Raw genomic sequence first — 22,429 nt, 5'->3', positions numbered from 1 at the left:
GCACTTCCAATGACCCGCTGCTCTCAGTGCGCTAACACGCAGATACCTAACTGTGCTTTGACCCTAGGTAATTTGCTTAGTGTGTTGTTGCATAGCTGACCTAGTTGCAGACTACGCTGTTCTATCCTGAACTTCGAATCGAGGTATGCCCTGTCTGCATATGCTCTCAGGGTCCTAATAACCACTGACTGTGTTGTGCCTTATGGTCGCTTCAGACCACTCTGATTGTGTTGTGCCCTAAGGTCGCTCCTAAACCTCACTGTAATGTGTTGCACCTCCTGGTCGCTCATCTGAGCTCTTGCCTCCCGCTGCTCGCCAGCCACATTGACATTCCCTGGTACCCTAGGTTGCTCCCTAGCTTTCCCAGAACCTAACCGTTCCTGCCCTCCTGGACCACCCCACCTAACCCGACTGCGCCAGTAGCGTACCGCAGTTTAAAATCATGCTTCTAGCGTCTTCAAAGCCTGCCACTACCACATTAGTACTGAGCCTCCTTACTATCATGACTCCTGCACCCTCTGCCACGTGCCCACCCAAAGACAGAAACATGAGACAAAGGGCTAGACTATCCCAGCTACATGAACCTTCATCCTATCACACTTTTAGGGGCTATACCAACCAAACCAACCTAACCAACAAACGATCTCAACACCCCAAGCCCGCTCCACTGACACCAGGCGCCTTACCCACCAAGCAGCCACTGTCACAAGCCACAACCTCAACCAATAAAATACAACCCGCTACCACCTTACCAACTAGCACCCTGCCACTAACTGCCGCCCTCATTAATGCCAGATCAATGGTTGCCCACGCTACCGAGATCTCAGACACTCTAACAAACGAGAACCTAGATGTACTATGCATTACTGAAACCTGGCTCCATGAGGCTGCTGGCCCCGCCATTATGCTAGCAATACCAGACGGCTACCAACTGCTAAGAGCTGACAGACCCAACACTAAAGGAGGTGGCCTTGCCATTATCCACAAAGCCAACCTGCCTATCCGTCTAGCCACTACCACGCCACTCCAGTCTTGTGAACTCCTCACTGCCAAACTCCAACTTTCATGCAACCGCACTCTTACCATCCATGTGATCTACAGACCACCTGGACCTTTAGGCACCTTCGAGGACGAACTAACCAGCATCCTAACGAATAATACAAAAGACCATACGCAAATCCTACTATTAGGAGATTTCAACCTTGGTTTTAACGACTGCAGCGACAAACATGCCACATCTGTCGCTGCACTACTGCATGACTACGGACTAACGCAAAAAGTCACCACCCCCACCCACTCCAAAGGCAGAACTCTTGACTGGGTCGCGGACCTGAACTGCAACACTAGCATCGCTAATATAACCCCGCAAATATGGACAGACCACCATCTAATTTCATTCTCCGCCGCACTTGACCTTAACCACCCTAAACCTATAGTAATGGCCCCGCCACACCCCACTAGAAGTAAAAAAGAAATTTCAGCAGAACAACTCCTTCCACATCTCCTCCCCACCCTCAATAACATAGACAACATTACAGACCCGACCTTACTTGTGGAAACCTATAATAATACCATGACCATGGCATTAGATCTGATTGCCCCCACCAAAATCCGTAAAGGCAAATAACTCTCCCACCTGAATAACTGGTTCACACCCCAACTGAAAGACCTCAGAACTCAAAAAAGAAAACTGCAATCTATATGGCGACATTCGCCCTCTGAGGAGAACAAAATCAAATTAGCCACCCTTGCCAAACAATATAAAAAGGAAATCATTAGTACAAAAAAAACCACTTACAACGACAGGATAACCAAAGCCAAATCGAATACTAAGGAATTATTCTCCATCCTGCGGGAAATGGAATCGCCCATACCACAAACAGACAATATCCCCAAAAATAAACTCTGGTGCACTAACATACAAAACGCCCTAGCAGGAAAAGTCAGCTCTCTCCAAACTAAAATTGCAATTAAAAAAGCCGCCTTGCTAGTGCCACCTGAGCCCACCCCCAAGGCACAGCCCGCCCCTAACCAGGCCGCTAACACTCCACACCCCTTCAGCTTCAAACAAATAACCATACTAGAGACAGAAAAAATCATACTCTCCCTAAAACCATCCAATTGTAAAGGCGATAGCTGCCCTCCTCAAATTATAAAAGATGCAGCGAGAGACCTAGCTCCCTTCATCTCAAAACTGATCAACGCCTCCTTCAAGACTAACCTAGTGCCCAATAACCTTAAACAGTCCTGGGTCCTACCCCTGCTAAAAAAACAAACTCTCGACCCTTCCATCCCGACAAACTATAGACCCATCACCACCGTCCCATTTCTACTTAAAATCATCGACAGGGCAGCCTACCTGCAAATCCAGGACTACCTTGAATCCAATAACTTACTTGGCTCACGACAATCTGGCTTCCGACCCCTCCACGGCACTGAAACAGCCCTGATTGACCTCAAGACTCAAATTGACGAGTTGAAGGATAATGGAAAATCAGCTATGCTACTCCTCCTTGACCTATCGGCAGCCTTCGACCTGGTAGATCATGCAGTTTTATGCAATCACCTCGGCTCTGCTGCCCATTTCTCAAGCGATGCCATAACCTGGGTTCAATCCTTCCTTGCTAACCGGACTATGAGAGTCTTCTCCCCCCTTGCAGCTGCTGATCCCATACAAGTCTCCTGCGGTGTCCCCCAGGGATCATGTGTGTCTCCTACTATGTATAACATCTTTACCAAACCCTTGTTTGACAAGTTGGATAGACTGGGTGTCATCTACACTAACTATGCAGATGACACTCAGATCCTCATCCCCCTTTCGGGCAACTTCTTGGAAGACTCAGCTTTGGTAAATAAGATATACCTCCTCATTCAGGCATGGATGGCATCCCACGGCCTCTGTCTGAATGACGACAAAACAGAGATTCTGATCCTCGGCACAGAGACAGCAATTAAAAAACTAGACCCCAACTACGCCTCATTTAACATTGACAACAATGTCATCAAAGTGATGCCCGCAGTCAAAACCCTTGGGGTCTATCTGGACTCAGCACTCACCTTCAAGCAACAAACTAATTCCCTAGCCTCCTCCACTGCCTATACTTGTAAACTGATCCGAGCATGTAGACCATTCCTAACGGAGGCCAGCTGTATTACCCTAGCTAATGCACTTATCATATCTAGATTGGACTATTGCAATGCCCTATATGCTGGATCTAACAAGTATATCCTCAACAAACTCCAAACTCTCCAAAATAACGCTCTTAGAGTAGCATTAAACTTACCCAACAGAGCCCATGTCTCCACCGCCAGAAGGAACATCCACTGGCTCAAAATTAATGACAGGATCACCCTCAAAACTATCTCACTCACATCCAAATGCCTCAACAATATAGCTCCCCCCTACCTAGTTAACAGAATCAACAAAAGAACCTCTAATCGCCCCACAAGAATATCTAACGCCTTCACCCTGCTGGTGCCCAGATATAAAAAAAGCACAGCTGGCGGCGCCAGCTTTCCAGTCACAGCGGCCCAAACTTGGAACAAACTCCCCCTAGAACTCAGAAAGGACCAACCTTACCCAAGTCTCAGACGCAAGGCACTCTTATGGCTACGATCTAACGACATCTAAGGTGATCCCCCTCCGCAACATTTCCATTCGCCTGAGAGACACCCTCTTGACTATGCCCTGCTAACTTGTCCCTAGGTACCCCTACCCCCACTGCCAGTACCCAGCTACAAACTGCGGCTGACCACCACTCAGCTCCTTCTTGCTTCCGACACTTGACATTCAACCGCACTAGTTCTCTCTTACTGCACACCTGACTGAACTGTACCACCTTCCACTCTCTTTCTGTTTCCAACATCTGGCATTAACTGTCCAACACATGCAATCTATAATGTTTCTGAATCTGCTCCTACCGCTTACTTCTGTGTTTGTCACTGTAACCAAGTTCTCAAGTATTCTTGTAATGTTTGCGCCCGGCTACCTGCGGGTTTGGTTTTGCGCTATATTAAATAAACAAACAAACAAACAAACCTCCCATATCCATCCCCTGTGGCATTCCCCAAGGCTCCTGCGTCTCCTCATCCATATACAACATTTTCACCAAACAGCTTTTTGACATCCTTAATGGCATTGGCATATCATACACCAATTATGCTGATGACACTCAAATCCTAATCCCAGGCTCCTACGAAGATGACTCCTGCACACTTAACAACATCTTCTCAACCATCCAAACCTGGATAGCTACAAACTACCTTTGTCTCAATGATGTAAAAACAGATATCCGCCTCACAGGCTCACCCGCCTGACTACAGAAGCTCATCTCACAATAGTCTTCATTTACCATTTTACCATAGACCGAATTCTGATCCGAGTCACAGACTCTGTAAAAATGCTGGACGTCCACCTAGACTCTGCCTTCTCCCTCACCAAACAATTAAGTGCAGTAGCATCGTCGGCAACCCACACATCCAAACTCCTCACCACTGCCAGACAATTCCTTAACCCAGAGAACTGCCTGACCATTGCCAGAGCCATCGCAGGCACAACACTGGATTATTGTAATGTCTTGTATGCCGGTACTTCTAAACAGAACATAAACAAACTGCAGACAATTCAAAATAACCCCCTCCAAGTGGCTCTTAAGATCCCTAGAAGAGATCACATTTCAGACGCTAGGAAAAATGCTCACTGGCTCCCAATCAAAGAAAGGATCACCTTCAACACACTATCGATTACACACAAATGTTGTGTTATTTGGCATTTATATAGCGCTCTATATATCATTGGTATGACCTCAAAGCACTTGTGGATTGAACGCCCTTGAGGGACATAGTCCAGGTCAGTCGAGAGAGTAGGGTATTGTAGGGTGCTTGGGCGCACTCAATATGTGAGCAGATGATGTGATTACTTGATGGCAGCTGTATCCTAACATTAGGTGTGGTGGTATTGAGAGGTCAGTAGAATGTGTGCAGTCTGGTGGTTGGTCTCCAAGACTTCATTCTGGCAGCATTAGGCCTGTGTGGGACGCTTATGTGTGCAGCTAGGGTGATTCTTTTGTGGGGTATAGCTGCATTCTAGCAGGATGTTGAGATGTTCATGAAGTCGTGTTTGTATGTGAGCAGCTAGGCCGCAATTGATTGAGGGGTGTAGCTGCGCTCTATTGTGTGTTGCTGTAGAGAGTGAGCATAGTGATAGGAGAGGTGAGTGTTTGGAGTGGATGTTATATTCTTATGAGCACACTGTTCTGGATTACATTCACATGTTACGCAATAGCTGCACTCAGAGGGAGAATGCTTGAGAAACACTGCCTACCTGGTCCATAAAATACAGAGAACAAACTTTTCTAGACCAGTCAGATCTACCTACCAGCATAGACTCATCTGCCCCAAAGTCAAGCGAGCCAATGGTGGCGAGGTGAGCTTTCCCTCAATAGCAGCACACCTTTGGAACTCTCTACCCCCATCACTGAGAGGGGAAACCTCTTACTGGGCCTTCCGTAAGGCGTTATAAACTTGTCTCTTTGCCTAAAACTGAGTTCTCACCTAAAACTGTTTACATCTGGCCCTCTAAGTTTTAAAGTATACTTCTCTCTCTGAATCTCACTTTGTTATGATTTTCACCTGTTGCTTGACAATCTCTTTTATATTCATGCCAATATGTACACTGCATCAGCTAAGTTTGTTTCATGTAACTGGTTCCAACAGCGTCCTGGTGCCTCAGGGTTTGGGCGCTTTGCAAATATGAAAATAAATATAAACTACATAAATTGTCATTTTGGAAGTAGGATTTGGGAAATGTTTTGGACCATTTGTGGATCTGCAATCCTCATGATGTGGGGCTGCTAAAATGTGTTGGAGCAGTGAGGATAAAATTGAAACCCGCTGCAATATTACCATGGATTAAGCAGTAGCCCATGTCCAAGGAAGCAGATGAAGGGATTTATGAGACCATTGTGGCACTGTTAAAGCACAGCATTATACAACGCTCTGTGTCCCCAATGTAATACAGCTATCTATCCTGTGAAGAAGGCAACTGGGTCCAGTTGGAGGATGGTCCAGGATGTGTGCCCTAACGACAATATTGTTGAGGTGGAATTTCCAGTGGTACCGAATCATGAAAGCATACTCGGTAACATCCCTACTGGGTCGACCCACTTCGCATTAATTGATTTTAAAAATGCATTTACTCTATTTAGTTTAGTTTACTTGTATAGCGCACATAACCCAAAGGTAACTGGGCGCTTGTACTTGAATGCATAAAATGTCACATTGTGGGTTACACAGTAAATTACATATAGATTACATACAGAGTATATGTTACATAGTGAGTTACATAGTAGATTGCAGTGTGAATATAGTTAGGAGACAAGTTTATATTTACAGGATCCGAAAATACAGGTGGAGAATGTATTAACATAGAAATTAAGCCTAGGGAGTTCTGGTTTGTCATAGAAGAGAATACAATAAAACTTGGGCATTATGATTGAACGGCAACTACATGGTACCTGGTTATAATAGATATTCCATTTGTGTGGGTAGCTTAATAAATATATACAGAAATATACAGGCAAAGTACAATGTGGGAGCTGGACTAGTGTTCTAAATGGTGGTTTGGGAGAAGAGCCAGAATTTATTTTCAGCTGTTCCCTTACACCCCGAGTCTCAGTATCTCAAATCAGTTACGTATCGTGGTCAGAGATTTACGAGGTTGCCCCAGGGGTACCGTGAAGATGGATTTATGGAATTTACATGTCTCGAGTGCTGTAATTGAGTACATGGACGAATATATTAGTCTGCAGAACTTCAGTGGAGCTGTGTCGAGGAGACTCAATAACGCTCCACTCAACCTGCTTGCGAGAAGGGGAACATATTGAACAAAGAGAAATTGCAATACTCTCAGACAGAGGTAATTTACTTGGGGCAAGTAATATTGCCCGCAGGAAGGAAGGTAATGCCAGAGAGAGTCACTGCAGTTCAAAATACACCTCAGTCAGTCACAGTGAAACAAATACAGCCGTTTTTGGGGCTCTGTAACTATTGTAGATCATGGATTTGTGATTACTCTAGTTATGTGAGTCCCTTATTTCACAGTCTAAAGGAAGGACAAAAGGTGAAAAAGTCTGATAGAGTTGTCTGAGAAAATGGGGACTTGCTTTCCGGAACTGAAGGCTACTATCAGCAATGCTCTGGTGACCCCAAATTACAAGAAGCCATTCTTCCTGTATTCCATTCAAGCAGGCAGGTGATGACAGTGGGCGTCCTTAATAGAGAATCTTCAGTGTCTAAGCCAATTTCGGTAGCCGTTTATTTCCTTTCTTACCAAGACTAGTTTCTCCTGCACGGTTGGCTTGGACTGCCTAATACTCCTTATTGTCCTTATTGTCCTTTGTAATTTACTTTTGGCCACTACGATCACAACATCGAAGTTCTTCAGATGGCTTTTCTCTGAGATTGCCATATGATTATGTTCGGTCATCATCCTTTTATTTGGTATTTTACCTTCAACCTTAACACATATATAACAATTCAAGTTAGTAAAACGGTAAAAAACATTTGCCAACAGGGAAAAGTTAAAAAATCCAAAACCATCATGCGATTTCAAGATTTAAAAGAAAACACAACAGCAATTCAAACAGAATACAATCTCAGGTTCTAGAAACGACACTCATTTACCTGCTTGGCCCAGTTTTTGAGTCTACTTGTTTCAGGGCTTTATTCCTCTGGAGCCATGCTCTTGAGGTGTAACAAGCGGCTGCAAAAACAATATTTAGAAGCAATCACTGGCTTAAAAACAACAGGGCAGGTGCTGCGTGACGAATGTCGGAGGTCTTTAAAGCTGGACGCAGATACAAACACCTTAAAGAAGAATTTTTCCCACAAATGAGCACAAAATGTTGCAAGGTTTCTTTGGGAGAGCTGCATAAGGGACATCTTGCAGTTGCGTCGTTACTCCATGAAGCAGTAAAAGTTGCTACTGGTAGTATGCCTAATCAACAGCGCAAATATAATGATCTCTCACAGGGTGGGGAAATTATGTCTAGATAGGATTTAAAAACCCACTCCACTCTAAATTCCAAGTATTGTTCACCCAACTTCAAATGTGTCATTTCAGTAACACAATTTTCACAGGCTCTCGTAATCATACATCATTTCAAATGCTTAATGTCCCATGGCAAAAAGTCTCACGGATTGTTCCAAAGATCAGTCCTATCCAAATGGTAAAAGGACTGACTTCACATGCTTGAACAATTTTAGGTTCTTACCTCCGTTTAGGCTCATAATGTGTGATAGTATGTTTCAATATTCCTCTAGACCCCTAGTGTTCCATACTCTAAGCCAGTATAAAACCTCCTTGAGAATTAGCTGGGAGTAAACAGGAATAAACCCAAGTTCTAAGAACACCAAAGAGGAAGGCACACTAGTTGGTAGCAGCAGCAATTTGTTTTAAAACATACGTTCACAAATATTCATCCTGCCAGCATTTGAAAAAGCCCATAATTCTGCACCCTACAATGATGCCGCTAGGGCTTGCTTTTGGTACAGGTCCAAACATGGGGAGATTTTGCGCTCCCATTTTGACAAAAGAAAGAGCGGATATAGCCACTAAACTTCTCTAGTGTGATTGTAGATGTTGGCAACTGTGCTTTCCATCCTCCAGATTCCTAAAAGTGCACCCCCAGATAATCAAAATGGGGTACCTGTTCAATGAAAGAGTCACACACACTCAACACCAGAAATATGCATTTGGAAAAGGGAGGTTTAAACACCATTGTTTTTTAATTTAATCTTAAACCCAAAAACGTAAGCTCTTTTTAAGCCCGTTGGGGTGGTTGCAAGCAAAAAGGTGAAGGTCATCCTAGGCGAGTCCTGGAACCACTCCACCAATGCATTAATAACATCCTTTACATAGATATTGAATAGAATGGGTGTCAGGACACAACCCTGTCTGACACCTGAATATACATCAAAAGCTTTAGTCATCTCACCACCCAAACTGTAACGGACTCTTGCTTTATTTGCTGTATAAAGGGAATGAATTATTGAGACCAAATCTACAGGAGCATTTCATGCTAACAGGATCTGCCATAGGATTTCCCTTGATACTGAGTTGAAGGCAGTCCTTAGGTCCAATTAGGCCACATAGCGATACATTTTATTCAATGCTGTGTACTTCTGTATAATCATGGATAATAAAAAGCAATGATCCATTGTGCTTTGTTTTGGTCTACACCCTGCCTGGAGATGACCAATTACATTATTATGATCAGCCCAATCGTGGAGATGATTAAGAATTCATTTCCCAAAAGGTTTGCCACCACCATCCAAGAGTGAAATTGGCGGATAGTTAGCTGGGTGGTCCTTACCTCCCTTTGTGTAGACTGGTAGGATGGTGGACATTTGCCAAGAGACGAGGATTTCCCCACTATTCGGGAATACGGTAAAGATTTCGCAAGGGAATGGAGCCCCTATTTCTCTCTCATCCTTAAATAAATCTGTGGGAATCAAGTCTGTCCCAACAGCTTTGCCATTTTTCAGCAAATTAAGGGCAATTGCCACTTTTTCCACTGAGAATACAAGATTTGGATAGGGAGTGGGGTTTTCAGAATCCGGCCATAAAGCTGGTGTGCACTCGGCTCCATATAGTTTAGAAATGTGGCACCACCAAGAATTTTCATCAATGCAACAGTGTATATCCCAATCTCCGTTCAAATCTTTACCTGAGATCAATTTCCCAAAACAACAGACATCACCCGTTTCTAGGGCACTGTTCAATGGATACCACTTCTCCCTAACAAAATCTCTTTTTTTCGAGATAATTAGCCTTTTATAGTTGGATCTTAGGGACCGTAGAGTAAACTTGTCTATTCTCTGTTGCACTCTCACACAAACTTCAATATCCCTTTTAGCTTTGCGGCAGTCACTATCATACCATTCAGCTTTTATTTGAGCTTGCTTCTTCATTTCATTTTGGCAGACAGAGATAAAGGGGATTCAATTACTATTGAGCATCTTATGCTCCTCCAAGATAGTTCTGTCAAAGGAGTGCTCATCGCATATGGCTAGTATGTTATCAAAATTTAAGAATATATATCTGGTTTCGCTGCATAGTTCAACAGGTTGGACTATTTAACTGTTTTTCTGGTGTGGCCGCTTAACTCCAAGTGTTTGACAGATGGAGAGTATCTGGGCTTGCCTTTCTTCCCAGGGATGCCCAAAGCTTCGAACATCAAGGGATAGTGGTCACTTTCCGATCTCTTGCCCAGTCCTCCCCAGAGATCAACTGGTAATCTATCAGAGAACTTCCATTGTGGCCGTGAAACATTTTTTTAGCAAGATTCAGGTTAAAAAGTACACAGGCTGACTCTACTGCAAGATTGTGTATGCAGGGGGAGCTGAAGCATTTAATACAGGGATGTCCCAGGCCTAGTCCTGGTCTTCCCATAGGTCGAATAGTTCTTTCAGAGGTTCAATTTGTAGGTTAAGGTCTCCTTTCACAAGAGTATAACTAGAGCTCATAGACTGAAGGCATTTTTTCTTAATCGAGTTCTAGAGACAGGCTGTTACCAAGCCCAGCATGGATCTGTTATATATGTTAAAGAAGTATAGCCGAGCATCAGTGGTCATCTGAATCTGCAATGATTACAGGTCTGGACTACCAGTGTCCTCTACCTCAATCTTTCAAACCAAGGAAATGTCCACCCACACCAACAAGCCACCACGTGGCCTACCACGTTGCCCTTTACTGGCCGCCACGTGGAAGGTCTGATAACCCTGGATAAAGACTGGCTCAATTGCCTAAGTAAACTGTAACACTGTAATTTGGAAAAGCTTCCTCCCCATGATATGCTGAGTTCCCACCCAGTCAATCCACTTCTTCCAGGTTTGCTGGTAAATCACCTGACCCTACACTGGGTTTACTTGAAAGGAAACCAGGAGGATCAGATTGTGTAAAGCAACGGTTAACAGGGCTACTAATGTTGGCAGGGCTAAAGGGACCAAGAGATACTATAACAACTCAAAGGATTTAATACCAATCTTATCTGACTCTGGGGATAGGATCTAAAGTCAATAGACAAAAGGCCATCAACTAATTTTAGAGTTGTCAAAATAACACGGACATAATCTGTGTCCGAGTTTGGAACAGCCCCTATGTCACAAGGGACAATGTCATTTCTAATAATCGATAGGCAACCCCCAGAGTGGCGAATAGAATAGATACACTTATTTTTCAAGCTTTCAAGGTCCCCAAAAACACTGGGAGCCAGTCTTGGCACATTAACCATTACTACTGATGACTTATCAGTGATACTCCTAGTCCTCATGGGATTGATTTGGCCATGATGGCTGAGAGGATCTGAGGGCCTTCACAAGGGTATAGAATTTGGACCTGACAAAGGGTGACTGGAACCACCATTCCAGGTTTGGGATCTCCTGTGGTATGCCCTAAAGACTGTGCAGGGTCTGGAAACTGGTTTCCATGCCTTGGGTGGATAGAAATTCCTCTCAAGTGTGTATCCCTCTCCAAAGGCCCATCCCGCCTGGTGATTGAAGTAACATTGAGAGGAGGCTGAACTTTACTTTGAGATGAATTGGATAGAGCCATCCTTTCAACAAATGGGTAAACTGCTCCCTAAGAGCCTTGAGTTCCACAACCAAAACATCTAGTTGACTAGCAATTTTATGGGATATAAGGTCTATAAGAAAAGAGGGTATGAGCTCAGGCTTGGTACACACATATTATTACAATTGGTGCTTAAAATAAGTTCTGGATCCATGGGGAAAGTTTGGGAATCCACTTCAAAAGTCTGTGGAGCAGGTCTCTGAAAAGACGCACACTTCTTCTTCACAGGGAAATTCCTGTATGTCTTTTTACGTTTCATGTGGGACACAAATTGCCATGGGGGATCCACTTGAGAGTGACCAGGGGGTGTAACAGGAGAGGCACAGTTTGCAAGTTATTCATATTGGTTAGACAAGGGCAAAATGTTAGCACTAATGTGCTCCAAAGCAGGGACTAGCTGTCCTTGGGCCTCCTTTTCAATTACCTTTTCAATAACCAAATCGAGGTCCGAAGGAGGTAACAAGGGGCTACCAGGTGCAGCATATGTCACTTTGATGTCTCAATGAACAGTGGAGAGCAACTCAGGGCCCGGTGGGTACATTTCAATTATATCGGGCTCCCACCACCCTGCCATTGCTATTACAGTTTATCGGAAGAACAACATTTCTAACGCCTTCTTGTGTTCGCTTTGGGGGCACTTCAAAAGGCACCAAGTTGTCTTCCCTCATAATATATGGTCTACGTCCCTCCTTAGCCCTCCCGCTTTCCAAAGCAGTGTCACAAAAAGAAATTAAATCATCAGATTCTAAAGTGACACAGTTAGAAACGGCAGCTGGAACTTTACCTCTGACCTCAGGCACACTTTCATTTGTACCGTTTATTCCATCTATGTCAAACAATAGCTCCTTTGTTTCTGTGATGAAAGCATTCAAGTCAGAAATTGGTTTGAGCATCCTAGATATTTTTGGCTGCCTCCCCCAGAATAGAACCCTCTACTTTCCTCTTCACCATAATGCACGTATATATTCACAATAAAAGTCTTAAAAGAAAGCTAGAAATACATTTAAAAAAAATACACACAGCAACCTGCTAAACATTGATAATAAATTCTACTATGGCATTCCAAATAAAAAAATATTAAAAATATAAAATAACATTAATATCTAAGTCACCTAAAACATCTAAAACCTGAGAATACAATGTTCAGAAGTTATTCAGTTGCTTCAAAGGGGCAGAGAACAAAGAGTTACTCCCGGAAACTAGCAATCGAGTCTTCAATTTGTTTTTCAATGTGTTTCCAATATGTGTAGAATCCAGCAGCCTGATGGCTCTCTGGCACTCCTCCAACGGTCCAAACCCAAACTAAAAGACGGAGAGAGAAAAAATAACGGCAAACAAAAGGAAGAATCACCCACCAGTCGAGGAACACAACCCCGGGGGTGAGGAAAGCAACAATGCGCCAAGAAAAGGCCTCCAGGAGTCCCGCCAGGTAACAATACTGAACGGGAATGGGAGGGGCTCTCCTCCCACCAATCACACAGCATTGCACCTGCGGTAAACTGCAGCTCAATTCTTCACCTCAAGGGAGTTATTAAATCTGGAAGCTGTGGCTAGTAACGTGCCTCATCGTACGCTAAATATTATTCCATGATCCACAGTTCTATCATAAATGAGATCCTCCCCAGGGACTTTTAAACATGATCCTCATCCTCATCGAATCAAAAACTCCAAGTGCCATAGAATAAAGAATGCACAAATGGGTTTTACTCACAAGGACTAGTTGGTTATTCCTTGGTCGCAGAGGATTAATTACTGAGGATCGTAGAGGAATCCCAGAGGCACTCCGACGAGCAAATCCACAGCCCATAGCCGGACCTGCCCGACTGCAGGACTGTCCTTTACCGCCCTTCGCCGAGGCTTTGCCATATGAAGTGGTTTTAAAGGCAGTGGCCAGGTGTATGTTGTCAGCCCCTCCTTCAGCAGGCTATCCCAGTGCACACGGACTGCAGGACTGCCCTTTACCGCCCTTCGCCACAGCTTTGCCGTATAAAGTGGTTTTAAAGGCAGTGGCCAGGTGTATGTTGTCAGCCCCTTCTCCAAGAGGCTATTCCAGTGCACACTGACTGTAGGACTGTCCTTTACTGCCCTTTACAATTACCCTTACTGGCTCCACTACTGTCTGCCAACCACTTGAACCAGTCCTCAAATTCGTCTAGGATCAGATCAACCAAGGATTCTATGTCATGGCATGACACCCAGAGTGCAACCTGCAATACTCTCTAGAGATTTGCTGCTGACCAATAAATGTCATTTCTCACACTATTTCAGTCAAGGCCCCCGTTTATCTGAAGTTTGCTTTCCACAGCGTGAGTTTGTATAGACAATGAAAGCACTGTGTGGTCGCGGTTGTCTCTAAATTTGACACAAAGTTCAAGGACCCTCTCCAGGTGGCAATGTTACCAAAGAAGCAATGTAATGTGGCCTGGGACTTGCCATTACTACATGTATACTTCCCTGGTACACCTCTGTTGACTTAGAAAGAATTCCCAGTCTTTCATTAGGGCCATCCATCGCTTCCCACTGAAATGACTCTTGTCCTGAGAAATTGTACTTCTACTCCTGTCTTTTCTCCGTCGGCGGCAGCTGATCCAATTCCAATAACATGTGGAGTCCCACAAGGCTCCTGCGTGTCACCAACCATGTACAACATTTTCACGAAGCCTCTATTCGACGATCTTGATCATCTCGGTGTCACCTACACTAACTATGCAGACGACACCCAGATCCTCTTTCACCTAACAGGAAACTATGACACTGACGTAGTGCTAGTGAGTAAAATCTACCTAATAATTCAGGCCTGGGTGGCCACCCATGGCCTCTGCCTGAATGATGATAAAACAGAGCTCTTGATTCTAGGTTCCCCTGTCAACCTGAATAAACTCAGCAATGATTATGCCTCCTTTAACATCGATGGAAACAACATTAAAGTGGCTAAAGAGGTAAAAACTCTTGGTTTTTATCTAGACTCAGCACTTAACCTACACAAGCAGGTTAATGTCACGGCTTTGGCCACAGCATACTCCAGCAAATTGATACAGACTTGCAAACCTCTTCTCTTTACCTCTCTAACAAGAGCTGTCCTATCCTAGCCAGAGCCCTCATCCTGTCAAAATTAGACTATTGCAACTACTTAGGCGCAAGTAAGTATGTTGTCAACAAACTCCAAATTCTGCAAAATAATGCACTAAGGACTGCCCTGAGCATATCAAGGAGAGAGCCAATCTCCGAGACAAGAAGACAGCATAAATGGCTGTCCATCAAGGACAAGATTCAGCTTAAAACCATGTCTGTCACTCATAGATGTCTCAATCAGGCCGCACCACCTTACCTAATAGAGAAATTAACCATTAGATCCTCTGCACACGTCACTAGGCTGGCAAACTCTTCCTGCCTGGTAGTCCCTAGGTACAAACTAAAAAAGATAGAGGGGGGTAGTTTACCAGTAATGGCAGCCCAGTTTTGGAACACACTCCCACCCTCCCTAAAGACGAACCAGTCTTTCTCCAACTTTAGGAGAAAGTCCATAACATTAACTGAGAAGGACCAAGGTCAAGAATAGGAAAGCACATCGTTCTATTTCTTTTGTTGCACGTTTACTTTCTCTGCCCCGTTCATGATGTTCACATTGACTTGTCACTGCCTGCATAGCAGTGCTTTACTCTCAGTTGAATGTACTACTCTGTAATTTTTGCCTAAACGTAACATGTTAATGCGCCCAGATACCTCTGGGTTCGGTGCACTATAGAAATCAATAAAACAAACAATAAACAAACAAACTCAGGACGTTACTATAAACCCCACATTCTGTATTGTTTTCGCATCTGGTATTTGAGTCACCACCCACCAAAATGGCACCTTGCTTAATGCCTGCTTCCCACTTTGAACAGATGTCCTCTATGCCTTTGTAAATTACTTCTACATTGCCAAAGCCAGGTGGAACATATATATTAACAATAAGTAATTAAACAAACTCATTCCCCTTCTCCATTGTACCTCTATGGAAATCACATTTTCATTGGTAATTGATTGTGGCAGGATGTTAGATTTAAATGCATCTGTAACACCAATAATGAGCCCTCCATATGGTCGGCCCGGGTTCCTTTCAATGCCAGTACTTCATATAATCGGAACCCATTTACCACTACCGTGGAAGTCAGCCAACTCTCCTGCAACATAAAGATATCATGTTTATTAAGAATGTGAACAGAATTTGACTTCCCCATTAATGCGCATGGTCCCTGGAGTTCAACATGCAATCTCAATACTTAACTTACTGTTTACCCCTTGGTTACGGAGAAAACCTTCCAGCCAGGCCCATCCTTTTTCATTTTGTCACATGGTGCCGGAGCAGCTGCTTTACCACTATTTTTCCCTTTTCTGTCATTAATAACATGCGCTTGGCATTTCTCGCAGCATCCATTAATCTTTCCTTTAACAACTTGTTTATCTAGTACATAGCTTAGACTTAGTGATGTAGGCTTGTCTGAAATAATTAGTTGGGCTACTTCGGGTAGGGCAGTGTATCTGTGAGATATTGCCACTATTATCAATGAGAGGAGCCACGAACTCAAAATCAGTAGAATTCAGCTCTCTCAAAAAAGGAATTCTGTCGAGAATACAAAGTAACTCACTAGGGCTTATCCTCTTTTTTGTTTTATCATATGGTTCTACATGCATAGTAAATAAATGAGGGTCCACAGGTAATTGTGCCTCTGTAACATCACTAGGAGTTTGCTTTTGCCTGCTGGCTGGTTGTTACGCACTCTCTGACCTTTGCCTCTGCGACTGTGGCCCCAGAAGGCTTACATGCATCGCTCAGCATTGGCTCAGATAAAGTGCCAGTCTCATCCGTTACTATTTCTTCAATACATTTTGCTCTCTTCTCTTTCAAAAGCCAAAGGGTCAAAGTCCAAGAGGCCCTTTGTATCCTCTTCTTGCATCTAGATTCCCGCCTCCTCGTTCTCCATGACTTGGGATGGTCTCTGAACTTGTAGTTGAGTTTAGAGGCTCATTTAGTCTAGAGTTATGGAGATACAATATAGCAGGAAGTTTATTCCCTTCTTCTTGCTTCTTTGGTCCATTAAAGTGGCGTTTGGCCATTCTTCCTCCACCTCCTCTTCTCAACGAATGTCTAGTATAATTCAGAGTCTCTGGGCCTCATTACGAGTCCGGCGGTAACTGAGGCGGTAAAACCGCCTGGTTACCGCCAGACTCGTATTACCATTCCGCCTCTGTGATTCCCGGAATTACCGGGGCATTACAACCCCGGTGGCCCGGGAATTCCAGAGGCGGAATTCGGTAAATCCCCATTCCCATTGAGTCGCATGTCCTATAGGACTCAATGGAAATGGGGACCATGGAAACACCGGCACCATCTCGTGATAGTGCCGGTGTTTCCACATCCGCCTGCAGGGATTGACACCTCCGCCTGCAGGAGTCGTGATCACCCGATATGGAAACAACGGTGGCGGCGGGTTTACCGCCACTGTTGTTTCCATACCGGGTGAGTTGTAATGAGGCCCAACGTCTTCATGAGACATGATGCAAAAAAGTGAAACAAAACCTAACCTCCTACAAGAAGGATACCAGCAGATTTGCTAAGCCTTTTTTTCTAAACTGAAATGCTGACACCTGCAGGCAGCTCATGTAACCATGCAATACTTTGGCTACACAGGCTGTCTGAGATGTTGACGTGGTTGGGGTTAGTCGGCGGTGGGCCCTGGCAGGGCCCCGGATCGGTTCCCCTTTCTGGAGACTGCTGGGTCTCTGCCCTGGCTTTCCCTGCCCACTTAAAGCCTTGCCAACACCTAATATTTAGTCGATAAGGCCAAGAAAAGCATATGAAACAAAAACAGGGACTCCCAAGATGGCCGCTGGCAGGAGAAGTTGCATTTGAGTCGCGCTCTCGCCGGGCTGCCGACAAACAAGCACGTATGATGAAGATTTCCATGCGGTTCGGCACCGGATTTGCTCCTGAGCCTCTTTCATAGTGGCGTGCGCAGAGGCGACCTAAATTCTACCCCCGAGACCCGTATTGGGGGAGTGCAGCACCGAAGTGAGGCGAGCGCCCTCCCCCACCGAGAGAAACCCCACCGGGAACACGGAGACTGAGGGCCGCGACGGACGGGGAGGGGAGCACCACACTGAGGCCTGGGGCGACCACAAGCACCCATCGCACACCTTCGGGTGAATCCACATTGGCTCCGCCGTCTGGGAGCCTCCGCACACCAGCTGGAAGTTGCATCCCCAGGGCCAGGCAACGGAGGGAGCATTCAGCGTCTCTCCCTCTGGCACGGAGCGCTGAGGTCCGTGCGCGGACCGCCGAAGAGGAGCGGGAGGCCACTAGGCCTCAACCAGAACCCCCCTCGGGGACACACACGGGGGAGCCGCTGCTGGCTGGAAGCCCTCCGGACTCCACGGCGGCGGCTACGGCCTCGGCGTGAGGTAGAGGTGCCAGCCTCAGGACCAGCACGGGGGCCGGTCAGCGGCGGTGGGAAGGGGAACTGGAGACAGAGGTGAGTGCGCTGGCAATAGCACTCCTCTTCTCCCCACTGCGTGCGGGTCTGGAAGGGCTCACTCATTTTGTATTGCACCGCTCCACTAACTGAAGCGCGGCGCACCCCCTCACCTCCTTCCTCGACAGCAAAGTGGCATACGGCAAGGGGGAGCCGCAGCATCAAGGGAGGGGGAACAAGTCCCTACTCGAACAACAGCCATCGGACTTCTCCGGGGAAGGCGCAGGAGACGCAGCACCGCTTTCCCACGCACCCAGGCAGCCATAAACCTAACGCCCCAGTGCCCTCGCTCACAGGTAAGCAGAAAGCAGAGCAGGGGGAAAATTGTTACCCGATACCGTGTGGAGCCTATATAATCGCCCCACATCAAGCACAGGGGAATAAATCAGTGCCCTTGCAGGACCTCACCAATGAAGAAGAGAAGATGTCTAGGGCAAAAGGGAAAGGAGGGGCATCCCAATCCGCATCGCAACCTCCCCGACAGGACTCAAATCTGTTACAAATGTGGTCCTCAGATGTTCAAATGATCTCGAAGGACCGGCCAGGCGAAGAACCTGCACAAGTCACCACCCCCCTTAGCCAGAGCACCCTTCCACCGACAAAGGACGAAATGCGGGCCTGGTTTGCGGAACTACAAGACAAGTTCATGTCCATTGAGCAGGAACAATTTACCTCAATGAGGAGTGACATGAAGCAGGCAGTCCAAGAGTTAAAAATAGATGTGGCCAAGCTGGAGGAAAGGACCGACACCCTAGAAAGAATCATGCAAAATGTGGAAGAGGAAGCGAAACAGAGCAGTGAAACAGGAACACCTGGTCCGGTTAACCCATAACCTGGAAATCCAATGCGAGGATCTCAAAAACCGCTCCCGCAGATCTAATATTCGCATTAAATATATGCCCGAATCAGTGATTGATAAAGATCTAAACAGTGCAGTGCAAGAGGTCTTTAGGGACATAATAGAGGAGCAAGAAGCGGAGAGTATTGGGATTGACAGAGTCCATAGGGTGGGTCCGAAAAGAACAGGCGCCCCAGGAGAAAGACCAAGAGACGTACTAGCCTCCCTTTCATCAAATCCTCAAAAGGAGCAGATTCTAAGGAAGGCGAGACAGCTCGACCACATCAGGATGAATGGGGTGGAAATCCAATTATATCAAGATCTGGCCTCAACAACACTTTTAAAAAGAAGGGAGATGGCCCCACTGGTGAAAGAGTTGGTGGCGAAAGAAATTAGATACAAGTGGACGTTCCCATTTGGTATTCTATTCGAGTGGGAAGGCAAACAGAGAAGAGTGACCACCAGTGAGGAAGGACTACACATAATGGGCCTGCAAGCGGAGGAGGTCGGCACAAGAGGGGACAGGACAAGGGCGGACCAACACAAGAGGCTGAGGGGTTGGGAGGTGGTACGGCAAAAAAAGAGACGAAATGGCTGGGGGAAAGCAGGACACCCAGCCGGAGAAAAAAAGAATTCTCGAAGGGAAAATGGTTAGGTCAATTTCAAGTATGGAGAAGGCGGGAGAAGCTTAGCCAGAAAGAATCACGGAATACCAAATATTCAGCGGCCCGGCAGGGGTTCCGGTAGGGAAACTATCAGGGTCAGAGGGAGATGCAGGGTTTAGGATTCCATGCAATGTTAGTCCTGAGTCATGAGAGGGTAAGGAGTGATTGGCGTAACGCCCTAGCAAACTTAGGTGCCTGGGCCCTCCTCTGGATCAAAGTTGAGTTTCGGTTAATTGTTGGGGTTAAGTTGAATAGGTTGGGGGGGAAACGGGGAGGGAGAGTCTCTGGAAGAGGGAAGGGATCACAATTAGTGGGTAAGAAGGCAATAGAAACAGACTAGACGAGATGGGGAAAGTTAGAATCTTCTCTCTAAATGTAATGGGGCTGAATTTGCCGGTGAAGAGGAAAAAATTGGAGGCATTGGCTAGAAGGGAGAAGGCAGACTTTCTGCTCCTCCAGGAGACTCATATTAAGGCACAAGATAAAAAGAAGACACATCTGAGAGGGTACACGATCTGGGTGCAGGCGAATGCAGGGGAAAAAAGAGCGGGAGCGATGATTGCAGTAAGGGGTGGTTTTGGGGCAACCCTCATAGATACGCAGGTGGACAGGGAAGGGAGGTTCACATTTGCAAACCTCACAATAGATGGATCCCGGCTTACTCTAGCAGCAATATACTCGCCGAACACAGGACAAGACGGATTTCTCAGAGACACCCTAGGGAAACTCGAGGGATTTGCAAAGGGTGAGATAGTACTGGGAGGAGACCTAAACGAAGCCTGGCAGCCCAAGCTGGATACGAGTGCGGGGGGAGGTCATGGTCAGGGGCCGCGTCCAAACAACTTAAACAAAAGATGGATGGTCTGGCGCTACACGAGGCCTGGAGGGAAAAGAAAGGACAGGCCAGCGGATTCACATATTACTCACACGTGCATAACACAATGTCGAGGATAGACTACTTCTCGGTGTCGGTGGGACTGCTGGGGAAGATCCGGGATATTGAATTTGGTGCTATCGCTATATCAGATCACGCCCCGCTATGCCTGGACATCCAGATTCCAGGTAGAGGAAGGGGCCTCTGGAGATGGAGACTGCCTTCAGACGTTCTTGCAGATCAGGTGCTGGGAGGGACTGTGGGGGACAAAATTAAAGAATATTTTGACCAAAATGACAATGGAGAAGTACCACTGGGGTCTGTCTGGGAAGCCTTCAAGGCAGTAATCCGTGGACACATAATAGCACTAAAAGCCACCAAAGACAAGCAGAGCTACGAATGGGAGAGAACTCTGGAAAAGAAAATAGCGGACATTCTTGGCGAGATGGTAGTTCATCCCACAAGAAGCCTCAAGAAGGCATTGAAGCATGTGCAGGGACAACTTGATATGCACCGTAACAAAAAAGCAGAGAAATCCCTACTCTACCTTAAACAACGATACTATATCAAGGCCAACAAGGCGGACAAATATCTTGCAAGACAACTCAGAGGGAAACAAAACTCAATGGCAATTTTGAACATTAAGGATGCTCTCGGAGAGACTCAAACAAGCAACAAGGGGCATAGGAGAGGCCTTCAGAGCCTTTTACCAAGACCTTTACGTGACAGAGCATCCGGACGAAGAAGAACAGGACAGGTTCTTACACTCTCTCCCCATCCGAACAATAACAGAGGAGGACAAAGTGATGCTGGACTCCATGATTACAGAAGAGGAAGTCCATAGGGCAATAAGGGGCCTCCCGAACAATAATGCACCAGGTCCAGATGGCTTTACGGCCCCCTTCTACAAAAAGTATGCAGACATTCTTGTCCCGGTACTAACAAGGCTGCTCAACTCATTCAGGGACAGTGGAAACGTAACCCCTTCCATAAATGAGGCGAAAGTCCTAGTGTTCCATAAAACAGGCAAAGATCCCACTCTCACCGGCTCGTATCGCCCCATAGCCCTGATTAATTTGGACGCAAAAATGTATACCAAAGTACTCGCTGCCAGGCTATCACCCCTTCTCCTGTCCCTAATTAACACTGATCAATCAAGCTTCATCCAAGGCAGACAAACACATGATAACCTAAGAAGAATAATTCACCTGGTAGAAAAAATAGGCTTCACCCACACACCAGCAATACTGCTCTCCCTGGACATTGAAACGCATGGGATTTGGAGACCAATTTATTAATATGGTCAACGCCAACTATAACTCTCCATCGATAAGAATAGCAGTAAACAGGGACGTAACAGAGAGGGTCGAGATATCAAGAGGTACGAAACAGGGTTGCCCCCTTTCCCCTCTTCTTTACGCTATCTTCTTAGAGCCTCTTCTAATTAAAATCAGGGCAGCGGTAGGGGTTAAGGGGATAGAAATGGCGGGCAGACAACATAAAGTTATTGCATATGCAGATGATATGCTATTGGCTATGGAGGACCCAGAGAATTCCCTAGTACAAACTATGAAAGGATTGGAGGATTTCTGGGGGATTTTGGGTCTAAAAATAAACAGGACAAAGTCAGAAATTATGCTCCTAGTGGGAGACAAAGGGGCTCTGGGCAAAGTGGCATGCTAGATCTAAAAATAGCGGAAGAGGGTATCAAATACCTAGGGGTGACACTCACACGTAAGGTGGACTTGATCAACAAGAGCAATTATCCTCCCCTGCTGGATAGTGTAAAGAAGGACCTAGACAGATAGTCCCCACTTAGGGTCTCATGGTGGGGTAGAATCCAATCAGTAAAAATGAACATTCTTCCCCGGATGCTTTATTGTTTTCATGCCCTCCCTGTGACAG

The 22,429-nt window shown here is 45.7% G+C and overlaps 1 long non-coding RNA gene across 1 annotated transcript in view; it reads right to left on the bottom strand.

The window, feature by feature from the left end:
• Nucleotides 1–22,429, bottom strand: part of LOC138526591 (uncharacterized) — a 403,874-nt gene that overhangs the window by 358,893 nt on the left and 22,552 nt on the right. The window contains exon 2 of the long non-coding RNA XR_011283642.1: nt 7,684–7,762. This is a non-coding gene — a long non-coding RNA (uncharacterized lncRNA). The remainder of the gene's footprint in view (nt 1–7,683; nt 7,763–22,429) is intronic.

This window comes from Ambystoma mexicanum, chromosome 7p (assembly GCF_040938575.1).
Source record: "Ambystoma mexicanum isolate Mex_15411 chromosome 7p, UKY_AmexF1_1, whole genome shotgun sequence".
NCBI classification, from domain to species: Eukaryota; Metazoa; Chordata; class Amphibia; order Caudata; family Ambystomatidae; genus Ambystoma; species Ambystoma mexicanum.
Note: the sequence above shows the minus strand (reverse complement) of the source record. Positions and strands in the feature narration are given on the sequence as shown.